General features: G+C 42.1%; 2 long non-coding RNA genes across 4 annotated transcripts in view; one reads left to right on the top strand and one right to left on the bottom strand.

The window, feature by feature from the left end:
- The window catches only part of LOC127667629 (uncharacterized), a 135,860-nt gene that overhangs the window by 120,039 nt on the left and 1,650 nt on the right, over nt 1-14,171 (bottom strand). The gene's annotated exons all lie outside the window — the stretch shown is intronic.
- LOC127667640 (uncharacterized) lies at nt 5,020-13,879 on the top strand. Its single transcript, XR_007973909.1, has 3 exons — nt 5,020-5,790; nt 7,698-7,773; nt 13,191-13,879. It is a non-coding gene; the product is annotated as an uncharacterized LOC127667640 (long non-coding RNA).

The raw sequence follows: 14,171 nt of genomic DNA on the forward strand, positions 1-14,171 counted from the left end.
AACCCAGACAGGTTTTCCCAAAGCAAGCAATGACCAAGCAAAGACAACGTGGGACAGGGAAAAGGGAAAACGTAAAAGGTATGCTTGTCTTCCTGGGGAACAGAGGAGAGCTGCAACAAATGCCAAATGGATGGAGCAGTTTTGAGATCTAATAGAAATTAGAGATTATTTTTTACTTACTTATTTGCTTTTGCACACAAAGGTCTCAGGTAGCCCGGTTGGCTAGGAGCTTGCAGTATGGCTGAGGAGGTGACCTTGATCTGCTGATCTCTCTCTCTCCACTTCAGGAGCCTTGCTGGATTGGCAGGAATGTACTGCCACACCTTGTTGACAAAGCTTTCTTTCTGTAGAATTTCTTACCAAGGCTCCAGCTATCTAGCTTGTTAGCTTTGTAAGTTTTGCAAGAAATGATTGTGACAGAGACTTAGAAATTTTTCTTCTTCTTACAATCAGTAACAACTTAAAAGTATCCCCTCTCTCTCTCTCTCTCCCTCTCTCTCTCGACATTCACAAACACGTTATAATACAGAAATAACCATGGGTACTGGTTGAACAGGAAGCATAGTGGGGAATGATATTTACAGAGACATACTGCTTTATGGTTTGGGGACCAAGAGAAAAGGGGTTCATGTCAGTGTTGTAACCAATTAGATGAGTAAATTCCCCCACCCTTGTCCAGACCTGGAGTCTTCTTAATTCTGTCTGGAAAATAAAGCAGCCAAAGGTTTTCCTTACCATTTTAAATGATGTGGTGCTCTAAGCAAACTTCCCTGCTTAGAGTTTGTTAACCCACTCTAGCACAGAGTTCAAACAACCAAAGTTCAAAATGTAACTTTAACATATTAAGTCTGGTACATTCAGGGGGCCCAGGGCAGAGGATCATGAATTAGAGGCCAGTCTGAAACTGACTCCTTGTCTGAAAATAAAGACAGATAGGAAGAGGGGAGGGAGGGAAGGAGGAAGGGGAGGAAAGAAGGAAGGACAACATGTTTATTTCCTAAACTATATAGTATAACTCTCTGCTGAAGAATTTTATTGGATTAAGGATCATGAAGAATTTGGAGCTGATTCCAAATAAGCAGAGGCTATGTGTAAATTGCAGACAAATACCATGCTCTTTTGGGAAAGGCACCTGAGCATGCATGGGTCTTGGTCCATCTCCAGAAGGTATGGAGGAATGGCTATTCCGTGTTCTTTAGAGGCGAGGTACATAGATAGATAGATAGATAGATAGATAGATAGACAGACAGACAGATAGACAGATAGATAGACAGACAGACAGACAGACAGACAGATAGATAGATAGATAGACAGATAGATAGATAGATAGACAGACAGATAGATAGACAAACAGATAGATAGATAGATAGATAGATAGATAGATAGATAGATAGATAGACAGATAGATAGACAGACAGACAGACAGACAGACAGATAGATAGATAGATAGATAGATAGACAAATAGATAGATAGATAGATAGATAGATAGATAGATAGATAGATAGATAGATAGAGAAAGATAACAGAGACAGAGACAGAGACACAAGCAGAACTTCTTAAAGAGCTGAGCTATTTACTGACAGTGTCCAGGATGGCAAAACTGCCACTCTGGCCTAGGCCTCACCTCAGACATGATTCCTGCTTCTTGGTTCCTCTCCTCGCTCTCAGGAAAGAGGAAAGTCTGGTACATCATAGTCTGGTACATTGAATCTAATCATTCCAATTTTGAGAGGACAATAAAGGTCAATGTAATGGATGGAAGCCACATACTGAGTAACTGGCAAAACCGGACTTTACCTGGGCTGGGCTGGGCAGGGGTAAATCCCTTTCTCTGCAAGTGTGAAGCCCTAGGGTTTGATCCCAAACACTGAGATGAAATACATAAATGAATAGTAAGTAAAGACAAAGAAACCAGCCCATGAACTGTTCTGCACTGCCTTGGAATCTGAGACATTTGCATATTTGGATAAGAATGGAGATGTTTTGGTCCCACTTAGTGTAATTCAAGGCTTCTCACAACTAAACACCAGGACTTAGGATAGGTTACCATAAGGACCTTCGCACCGTCCCCAGTTTCCTGCAATGTGAGTTTTAGACAAGTCCTAAAATCCAGAAGCCTCATTTTGTTCTCTTGGGTTATTGAAATAATACCAGTATATCAAAGAAGAAAATTGTGCAGAGATAAAATAGCATGTTAGTGTTCATGTATGTATTGGTGTAGTATGTATTGGATGTTAGCTACAATTAGCACTGTCACCATTTTTGATCTCTACATAATGACTCAGAATGGGGAAAAAAAAAACAATGAAAACTAAAAGACACAGTGACATAACTTCCAATTCTGTTTCCATCGACTGCCCCTCCCCCGACTTTAAACAACCCAGCCTCAGTTTATTCATCAGCAAAATGGAAACTTAAAAAAAAAAAAATTCTGCCAGCATGGAATCTCAATAGACATGAAATGAACCCCGCGTGAGTAAGAAGGCACTCTGCAAATAGGAAGGGCCCTACAAAATACAACAGTGAGTGGTTTTATTAAAATATAATGAGTCCGAGGTTGGAAAGACTCTAGATGCTCAGAATTGATAAATAATAAAAGGGGATAATGACTCTCCCTTGCTTCTGAAATAAATCGCCTTAAAAATGAGACCTGGAGGTTGGGAGTGGTGGCTCAGACCTTTAATCACAGCAGCAGTAAGACAGAGGCAGGAGGGTCTCTGAGTTTCAGGCCAGCCAGGACTGCATAGTGGCCTAGTGAGATGCTGCTTAAGAAGAGAGGTGATACGGCTGTGTGGGTGGGGACTGAGTTTAGCTCAATCATAGACTACATGTGTAAACCAATAGAGGTCTCACCATATCCCCCAAATGAGCTATATGCAGCATCACTAAACCATTAAAAACCCATGCATGACTATCTCTCACCATTATCCATTTAATCTTGTTCTTCTGTTATCTTCCTAAACTCAAAATTCTCATAATTTCATTATTGGAGATCATTAGATAACCGTGCAGTCACAGGGTTTACAACGTCAAATCCACTCTCATGTTTATTTTCCATTAAGGGTGCTGGGGGAATCTAAAAAGTAAAAGAGAACGCATTTGCCGAAATATTAAACGATGATTTCCAAGAAGCCTTCATACTCATTAAAATGCTGTCAAACTTTTCAGTCTGACCAGATGTCCGTTTGTGTGTGAACTTTAAAAATATATTCATTATTGAGCTATAATTCAGCATAAGCCAAGGAAGAAGCACCTAGGGCTGGGGGTTGCGGGGGTTGTTTTGTGAGTGGGATTATTAAGGAGTTGGGGCTTAAAGGTATACGTCTATTTTAAAAAGAAATTTTCTGATTGCAGATAACTTCTCAATTTGATTTAGTGTCGAACGGTAGTGATGGGGTTGATAAGTGAGCATTCATCGGTAATTCATCTTGGGCTTGTGGAAAGTTACAGGCAGGCAGTGCTTTCCCAACAGTGACAAGCCCTATTAATCTTCCTCAGACACATTTCAATAGGTGTTCCCATCTGTGGCCGACATCTAAACGCTCTGGCATCGCTGGCGACTCGAAGACACCTTCATTTCAAGTTACACTAGTGAGAACGTGATACTAGATTGTACTCTATTTTTTAACCTAATTCTCTCTCTCTCTATTCAATTAGCCTTTCTTGCTTGAATTTCCTGCTCATGTGTAAGATCATTTCTCAGGGAGAACTCTCCAAGATTTTGTTTTGCTCAGGGATACCCAGTCTCCCCATAAGGTTAGCCACCAACAACTTTTTTTTTTTTTTTTTTTTACAAATTAAAATTGCATAGATTCAGTTCTGACAGCCATTGATTGGACTCTGATTGTGTCTGTCCTTAGAAAGTGGAAGCTATACAAATAAAGAGTGGCTGTGCATTGAGAGGGTGAGAGAAAGGGGGAAGGCTATACAATCTATTTGTATTCAGATTTCAGATGCAATTTATTATTCTGAACTATGATGCTAAATTTCATGTGTGTGTGTGGGGTGGGGGGAGTCTGGAATAAGGAGAGACCATTAGGAAAAAGAAGTGAGAACAGTCATCTTTTCCCAAGATGGTTAGTCAGTCCTTAGATTGGAATCCCCCTCCTTTCTCTGAGTCTGCTGAAAGAGCACCCTTCAAACTGGGAAATAAAAATGATCATTTTAAGGTACACCAACTTACTTAAATTGCATTTACTCTCTGACAACATCCTGTAGCTACCTGCGAGTTTAGTGTTCCTGTGACGTATTGGGGTGGGGGGGCTTGATTTTGGATGGTACCTAAGTGTTTTCTAGAATTACTTTCTGCTTCATTATAGACTTGGTCTCACAGAGAAAATGAATCTGAGTGGCTTTTTCTTTTCTTGTGTACTTTAAAAATCTTTCTGAAATGAAAAGTCTGTATATTCTCATTTTTGGAAAGTTAAGATACATCTGTGTAATGGGAGAGTTCTTTTCAGCAGCACTGAAGAATGTGGTCATATGAAGGAGGGAGTTGTCTGTGTGCATGCACAAACATGCTTGCTGCCTGTGCTGCTTGTGTATGCACATGCAAACTATGAATTCTCAAAAAGTGTCCCCCTCTCTCAGACAGACTCTTTTTTGCAATGAGCATTTAAGGTTGTTAGAGATCTCAGGAACCTCATCGTAGGTGGTTAGCTTAAATGTGTTGTACTAATAACTTGTCCAACAGAAATTAAATCCTTATATGTCAAAAGCACTCTGCAGTGGATTATCTACAAGACAAGTGCTTATTGAATAAATGTTGGGACCAATTTCATTTTCATGTGAGTGACTTATGTTTTTGAGATAAAAGGGCTCAAACCTATAACTGTTGCAACAGTACACACAACTTGTCTATTTCTATTACTGTCTCTCAACTTAAAATATGGAAACACTTCTCTCTCTCTCTCTCTCTCTCTCTCTCTCTCTCTCTCTCTCTCTCTCTCTCTCTCGTTGTAGTTCTGAAGAGCAAGGGGAGAGATAGAAAACGGCTGGCATTCAGCCTAAAGAGAAATCATTGAAACAAATTAATCCTATGCCGTTTAAATTGACATGGTAATCCATCATCAGAGAAGGCAAACTCTGAAAGCAATCTCGAATCTGCCCTGCTCCTTCACTGGCCCTGGAGGCACAAAGACAGACAGTAAACGGGGGATTGGGTTCGAGGGGGGCATAGTCATAAAAGATAGAAATGCCCGGAAAAGAGTAACATTGGTTCTATCAGCTCTTACTGTCCTGCCTCTTCAAACCTCCTTTGGAAACTTTCAACAGTTATTTTCTCAAGTTTGCAGCTAAGTGGGGTCCCTGCTTCCTCCTCCACGCTGGCCGTTCCTGACTCACACTGGCCATTGCCTGGTGCCTTTGAAAAGTTCAGGAACTGAGGGTACTGGAAGTTATCCAGCTAGTTTCACAGAAACTCTTCCCAAGTGTTGGGGGCCACTTTTGGAGGTAGGTGGGGATTAGGTTTTGTTTTGTTTCTTGTTGTTGGGTCCTGAGTGGTAAAGAATGGAAGAGAATCTTTCCTTTGGTGCTTTTCCTCTTATTATTTCACATTTCGCATTTGATGAGCAAAACACTATAGTAATTTCTTAAAAGAAAACCTTTCTGACATCACTAAAAAAGTGAGGAGCACCGACCTGCCCTGCTAATTGTCACTTTTTTTTTTTTTTAAATTTTGGAGATATAGTTTTCAAAGCTGCCTTCACATCAGAAAAGCCTATGATGGCATGTTGTTACAATTTGATCTTCAAGGCAGAAATTGCATAATGCAGAACTGTACCATATTGGTAAGTAGATAGATGAAACAAAACCTTATTAACAATTCAATTGTGGGGAAGAATTGTGGGAGGGGGTGACTGGGATGGGGCAGTGAGGGAGACGTAAAGTGAATAAGTAAAAAACATAATTAAATTTAAAAAAGTATTCAATTGTAAAAACAGTGTGCCTATATTTCCCAGAGATTGAATTCTAAGGGTTTCTGTTTGTTTGTTTTGGGAGGGTTTCTTTTTAGCTATTTTATGTAGTATTACTTTGTTTATTTTGTTTGAAGAGGCTATAAAGTACTCACTACTGACTGGACATACAAGTCTGAATAAAAATCTTACTTAATATTTTATTTAATTATTTAATATAATTTATATAAACAACATAATTTAAATGGTTACAAACCCAAATCTATATTATTAATTTAATTATTAATAAAATAAAGTAAATTATTAAAGTAAATAATATAATTTATATAATGTTTTTCCTTCTATAAGCAAGAACACTGGAAACATTTTTAATTTTAAACATTTACTTTGTTAACAAATAAGACAGTAACTAAAGATAAAAGGCCATCTACTAATTATCAGAAACAATAGGGTAGAAGTTCATAAACTCAAGTCATGTCTGAGATATGCCCTATTTTAAGTATCTAGAATAGAGTTGCCTCAAATTTATTAGGAAAACTTTTTTGTGTTACTGAAGCCTCAAAGGAAACGTCATATCTCTTGTCCATAAGTAGAAATTTTATTTGCTGCTCCTTCAAGGGACTCAATAACTCTGATCTTTAAAGTATATAAGAATAAAAGACATTTGCAGAATAAATAGGGATAGTCCACGGCTTTCCTATTATACATTCATCCACACCACATCAGTGTTAATTTCAAGACTTATTTAGAAAGAAGTAGGGACTGGAAAGATAGTTCAGTTGTTAAGAACACTTGCTGCTTTTGCAGAGGATTAGAGTTCGATTCCCAGCACCCAAGGTGGGTTGTTTGAAACTTCCTATAACTCTGGTTCCAGGGTCCTGGATCCCCTCTTATAGCCTCTGCAGGCACTTAAACACATAAGCACAAAAATGCATACATGTATATAAATATAAATATGCAGATGAGGGTGTCCTTTGGGTTGATCAAACCATGAGGATGAAACAGTAGTTCTTCAGTAACTGAAGAACACTGAACTGTACATTCTTTGAAAGATCAGCCATCTTTTATTTGACTTCAACTTATATAAGAAATACAGATTTGTTTTCAAGATAACATACGATTTTGAAGGCCAATATGTTAACCAAAATCACTTGAGGGAAAAAAATCAATGGGTAAATAAGCTAAGTCTTTATTATCAAAAAAGACTATCAAAAACAAAAACCAAACAACTAACTTTAAAAATCTCCCAGTGCTGAAGTTTCAAGGCCTTACATTCTTTTGAGTGTTTGGAAATGCAACCAACAAGAAACTATGCAACAGATTACTGCAGCATCACTGGGACTAAATAAGTCAACATGTAATAGGCACAGATATAGGCTGCCTTAATTTTTTAACTTCTTGTCTTTGACATTTGACATATGAGATGATCTGGTCCTGTCAAGAAATACCCTGTGTGAAATCTGTCATTGAAATCAATATTTCTTTCCTTTAGTGGTTTCAGATTTCCTTTGAATGTTTAAAGGGCAGTATCTCAATCAATTTACCATAGTCATGTATTTAGGAATCTCTTAAATAAAATTAACCAATGTATAATAAATTCTAATAATTGGGTAGGAAAATTACTGTTCCCTACCTTGTACTTCAAATAACAAGGCTAATGCAATTGTCAATGTGAGTGTGTGTTTTCAAACAATACAGTTTGCAAGCCCTCAAGATAATACTTTCCATAACCAAGAAACTAAATGTGATTTAAAAAAAAATCCCTTTTACATTCTGTGCAGGATTTATTTATTTTTAGCATGCACCTACTCATTTTCAAGGAAGCAGCCTTTGAAGAGGACAAATGAAGCTGATAATGTAAGTACCCGAATGTTCTCTAAATTAACACATATTATTCCTCTACTATAGCAGCTTACCAATTTCTGGCTATTATCTTATTCTTAAGTTATATCTTTATACTGAAAGTGGGGTAGGTAAATGTCCTAAAAAACAACTAAACAAAGAACAGTGAATCTATACATTCCATTTCCCCTTCTAAAGTTGACTTTGAGTGTGTAGTTAAAGGAATTTAATCAAATGAATCCTCGTTTGTTGTGCTGCTGGTATTTGCCTGAAGTTCACTCATGCAGCTAATTAACAATATTAATTTTTCTAGATATTTTCTTTCTAAAACTTTCATGCAGACCTTGTTGCTATCAATTAGTATTTTTTATTTTACATAGTAAAAATTAACTCTTGTTTTAAAGATTTCATTTCAGGCTCTTGAGAATGAAAACATACAGTGTCCAACCACTGTTCTTGACATTGTCCAGGTCTAAGTAAGAACTGCTGTCCACATGATCTCAGATGACTTTGGAACTTTCTCAGCAGGAGCTAACTTATAATGTAATGTTAATATTAAAATCATAAATAGCTCATACCAGGCTTGGTAAAATGGGCAGTGACATCATCTATAGTCCAATATTTAAGATTTAAGTCATCAATGAGCTAAAAAGTACACACACACACACACACAGCACACAGCACACAGCACACACACATATACACACACAATGTGTGTTCATGCCCATGTTACATAGCCTTGAATTTTAAAATAAACACATCAGGCAAAAGATGTTCACTGTTTGCTTAAATATCCTGCCAAAGCTACCGACTGGAAATCTGAAGCTTGCACTTTGAAGTGTCTTTCTGTGATTTTTGCAAGCCATAATAGCATTGCACTGGCTGAGTTGCTTCTGCTTGTCTTCCAGCACTGGTGATTCTAGAGAGCTCATTCAAAAGTCTTTTTGCACTGCCTTCTGCCAGCCTCCAGGCCGGTACACATGAATGACAGCCTCTATCTAGTGTTTGGGTATATGAACCTTTAATCCATCCAGCCGCTTCTAAAACTGAGAGAGCACCTCCAGTGTGTGCTTATGCCTTCCTGCACAAACCCAGCATCTTGGGACCCACAGAAATGCCACCACATTTGAAGCCAGCTGAATATATTTCCTAACCTCATCCACACTTTATGGCTATAATTTGGCTGCTGACACAATTTTAAATTAGCTCTTGCTTCAATGAAAGAAGGTAAACCATGTCTTGGGTTTTTTTTTTTTAAACCTCTAACACAAAAATCATATATACATATATATGTTATAATAATATACAAATTGTAAAATATTGTTAAAGCGATTTGGGTGATCAGTTAAACAGGGGAGGGGGAATTTACTCCATCGTATTTTCTTATTCCCCTAAGTCCAACTTCCTGGAGTATGCCTTGATAGATGAGACTGTTGTCTTTGAATAGAAACCCCTGCTTGCAGGGCATTGGCGTGAAGATGGGTGGGCATATGGGAAGGGCGAAGTGCTCTAAGGCCATTATAGCTAAATGGCTAACGTTTACATTTGTTCTCACTTCCTTTCTTTCTTTCCCTCCCTGTCTTCCTTTCTTCTTCTTCTTCTTCTTCTTCTTCTTCTTCTTCTTCTTCTTCTTCTTCTTCTTCTTCTTCTTCTTCTTCTACTATGTCCTTCCATTCATCCCTTCTTAAATCAATCTTTGGGCCATTTAGTGTAGTTAATCTTCATTCTGTGGCCAAGACCAAGAAGGGTTAATGGAGACTAACTAGGCTGACACTCCTCCAGGTCAGCGGTGTGGCTGACTTCCACTGTAGGACCTAGAGAAGATTACTAAGGAAGGAGCGGGAGGCTGATCCCCTCACACCTGAACACACCATTCTAATCCACTGGGATTCATATTTAAAAAAAAAAAATCTCCCTTCTGGAAAACGGTTAATTGGATCTTCAGTTATGTTTCCTGTTGCACCGAAGGACGCAGAGTAGCCTGAATTTAATAGCCCAAGCTACTAAGAAAATTGGGCAAAGGAAAGGTACACCTTTGACACCCAGTTGCACATTTTTAAAAAATGTACATGCATGCACATAGTAGGGAGCTATACGTTTCTTTCAAAAGATTTCGCCACCTTTGAAGCTCAGAAGCAGGAAAAAGGCAAAGACTTGTTCTCTTTTCTCACCTTGTGCCCTAACCCTCCACCTCCAAGAAATTAGAGCCTACTAGGTTGTTTACAGCTGTTTCGAAGCTCTGGGTTTGTTCACAGCAGCGAGACTCCCGCTTCAGAGTGAAAAGACATTCTCAAGCCAGAACACTGCTGCTTGGCTTTGCGGAGGGTTGGTTTTTTTTTTTTTTTTTTTTTTTTTTTTTCTTCCTTCTAGTAATAGTAGTTTTACCCAACGCCCCGTGAACTGCACTTTAGCCCCCAGCATCTAATCTTTGGGTCCTAGACAGGTCCCCACTAGCTGGAGTGGGACCTGATCCTGCTAAAGCTGTTTCCCTCTAGCCGAAAAACCCGCAGCCCTTCGGCTCTCTTTGGTGCCCCTGCCTTACTTAATCCTTGGCCTTAGACTTCGATCCACCTGCCTGGAAACCGAGCCACGAACCTGGAATCCACTGTTCTACAGATTCCAGGGGGTGGGGGGCGGGGAGGCTTGTCTCGCCACCCGGTGGCCGCCCCGAACACTGGGCGGATAGCAGGGAAAGCCAAGCCGTTGATGGAACTGGGCTACTGGGTCCTTAGAGATGCTAAATAAGACGAGAGATGGAGATTGATCAAGAAGAAAGTTGAAAAAGCCTGGAGTGGCACCTAAAAGAGTCTTCAAAATGGCAAGGAAAGAAAGCAGTCCATTGGGTCCCGCACCTTGGCTACCTAGGCGGCCTTGTCCTTGTCCTCGCTTCGCGTAGACCATCAACTCCGGTGGCCACCTGGCGTGCGGCGGATGACTCCCAAGCCTTCGGCCCGCGGCGGCCGGCTCAGCCCAATTTGCAAAGCCAGGCGGCAGAGTCCTATCTCAGGCTGCGCTGCCACCTTTTCCGTCGTCGACGGCAGAGGGGCCGAGGCCTGCGCTTGAGCTCCCAGGCGATGGTCCGGCGGTCCCCCCTCGGAGCTGGCTTCCTCCCTCTCGGCCCCGCCAAACCCCTGCAAGTCAGGTCCCCCTTCGTCACCCCGGGGGCTTCTAATCACTCCGTATCGATTTCCCTAACTCTTTTCATCCCGTTGAAGACACATCTTAAAACACTCCAGCCCGGAGTGTGCTCTGGGCTTTATCCACACTAATAAAATGATTTACCCTGCTCTCTGCGCTCTCCTCACAGAGGAAAATCGTTCGAGCTCTGGCTATTTGTGTGTGATCAGTAAATATTTAGTGCGGTGACATCCTCAGCTAGGCTTCGGATCGATGCGGGGACCCACCGGGAGGTGTGCGCTCTGCGGGCGGGGCCGCTTTGGGTCCGCCGAGGGGACTTCTAGTGTCCTGGCCACCAGCCGCAGATTTACAGCCCGGGCGGGAGGTCCAGGGAGAGAAGAAGAAAGGGGGGCAAAGCGCGTCAGGAAAATTGCCTTTTCAACCTTTTTACTTTTGACATTCAGTCACTTCCCCACTTTGCCAATTTCTCCTTCACACCGCCCCCGCTCCTTCCCTAGGATGCGCGGTGCACCCCAGAGCCCTTTCCGGAGCTCGTGAGACGCGCTAGCAACCCTGTGGCCCAGGACCACTCATCAGAGTCCTGCGTAGGCACGCAGGGAGGCCCCAGCCCCTTGCTTTGAGGGTCGTCCCCTTCGGGGCACGAAGCTCCTCACCCTCCCACACCTCCTAAGGCCGAAAAGAGGTGGAGAAGCTCGGAGCTGCAGCCCCAGTTAAGAGATCTGCTCCCCCAGCACCCTTTCTGCTATCCCCCACCCCACCCCCTTTCTGCTCCTCCAGCATCTTGTTCCTGCTGCCAGTCGGACCGCGCAGGTTGTCGGGTGGGAACTTCACGTTCTTCTCCACCAGACGCCCCTTTCCTTAGAAGCAAAAAAGGCGCTTAGCTGTCAAGTGTGGAGAGGGGGCCTACTCTTGGCTGCTAGAGCGCTGAGATTCAGGTGGCTACGGTGGCAGCGCTTACCCAGGGCTTGCTCACAGGACAACTTCATGATTACACAGCTCCACCTTGTCCCGGGGGACCTCAGGAAGTGGGCTCCATGCAGAGTTGGACGCTGCACAGCCTTACCTTGTCCTATGATTCTCACCACCTGGAACTGCTAAATGACCAGGGTTGGCTGTAGGCAGTGAGGACTATCCAGCCATTCCTTTCTAGGGGTGGGGGCTTCTTTGCTCTTAAACTTGAGGTCTACAAGTCTTCAACCACCCACCTGTTGTTAGCTGACCTGTTTCCCCTCACCTGAGTCCTGGGCCTTTGCCCATTGGGGCCCAGAGAAGAAGGTGCAACCGGCTGTGTCTACGCACCCCTCCCCATAGCCTAATACCCACGCTGTTGTCATAGCCATGGCTTTCTAAAACGCCATATCTGCAGAGTCTATCTTTATACTAATGCATACTTAATTGCTCTGTCTTGACCGTCCATATAAAACAATTTAATTAGGGTGGGGTTTGCTTTTTTGTTTTTGTTTTTTTGTTTTTTCTTTTTGGGTTTTTTTTTTTTTTTTTTTTTTGGTTGCATGATCCTCCCCCCCCCCCCCCTTTGGAGAGCAAAAAGAAGAAAATCTGCCCGACGCTTATTGTATTTAGCACCAATACAGGCAGAAAATGTAGCACAAGTTTTTGGTTGAAAGAGCACCTCTGTGTCCATTGAAGGGCGTTGATCCGAAAAGGCAGAAAGGACAAGTAAAATCGATTGGAAGCGACCCTCTCTGTCCTTTTCACACCATTCAGAAACTCCATTCCTTCTAAGACAAAGACCAGAGCCTTGGGAATTCACAGGGAAAAGGAGGAGTCCAGTCCCACAAGCCTTGAACACTTCTTTTTAAATCTTCAATATTTCACTTTAAACCTGCACTTGGTGATGGACCCCTGCATACAGGCTTCCAGTCCCCACCCTGGCCCCACCCGGGAGGAGCCATGGAATTTCACCACCCCTCACCCCCACCCCATACCACTGCCAGAGCATGGCCTTTCCGTCGCGTCAGGCCTGCCTTTTAGGGTTAGTGCATCTCTCACCTTTGACCCTCCAGATTGGAATGGCTACCAGTGTTCTAAATTTGGCCAAAGTTGAAAAAAAAAATGACCACAAAATAATTACTCCAAAGCCCAGTTCTGGTTTAGCGGCTGAACCACCTTACCCAACAGCCACCTCCATGCCTATCGTCCCCCCCCCCTCCCACACACACACCTTCTTCTCTGGCAAGGACTTCCCTAGCCACCTCTGAAAGAGGGAACTGAAATGATCAGGACTATGTCTCTGGGTGGCGATGAGTTGCCAGGTCTAATTGGTCTTTCATTAGGTTATCCCAGGCGCCCAGGCTGGGGAAGGTGGTCATCGATCAGACCTGGCATGAAAAGAAAAGGAGGCGGGAGAAGAGGAGAGGACCAGAGGAGGGGAGGAGAGAGGCCTGGACTGAGATCACCTTCACCTGCCCAGAGCCCGGCCTCCCTGTTGGAGATCCTTCGACCTTCAACTAGGATGAAGGGGGCGGGGCAGAAGGGAGGGGGCACTACTGAATTACACACGTGGCCTCCTTCTAAGAGACCGAGTTCACCTCCTCTCCGGAGGAGCCCCACCAGCCATCCACTCATTGTAACTGATGAGACAAACCGCAAGGAAAAACTTCTGTAGCCCATATTTATGGTATTAATGAATAGTTAAAAAAAGATTTACACTTCTTATGATCAATATTCTGAGTTATTTCCCTCAAAGTATATAATTACAGTGTCTTCAGAGTTTCATCATTGTTTGAGGTGGCAAAACCATTTGTAATTTTCATTAGCCAGTAAACATGTAATTAACATTCAGCACTGTGTTTAACTTAATTCCTGTTTAAGACAAGGACAAGAAGCAGTGAAGAGCGTTAGTTCCATTTGTCAAGTCTGACATACATCTTACCATAACAGTTTCCTAAAATAAAAGATCCATGTTTCCCCATTATTCTCCCCTTAAAACAAACCAAAACAACAACAAAAATCCATTAGTTAAAGCTGTACTAAAACGCAAGAGACAGCTCAGTGTCTTCCCAATTTTTGCCAGTTATTGTATCTCTGCTTCTTTTATTCGTTTGGGGGAATTGATAAAGGGAGGGAATGAATTAAGTATTCATTATTTGAAGGCATGAAATGGGGAACCCCTCCCCCCAAAAGAAATAGATTTCCTCTTCAGGAAAGTTCTAGAATGGTCAGTAGAAAGGGGAGGGAGGCACTAATCCACAGGGGAGAGGGAGAAAAATCATTGGGGGGGGGGCACTTGAGTAGAAAATGAGGATTCCAACTGA

The sequence above is a fragment of the Apodemus sylvaticus genome, chromosome 1 (genome assembly GCF_947179515.1).
Source record: "Apodemus sylvaticus chromosome 1, mApoSyl1.1, whole genome shotgun sequence".
NCBI classification, from domain to species: Eukaryota; Metazoa; Chordata; class Mammalia; order Rodentia; family Muridae; genus Apodemus; species Apodemus sylvaticus.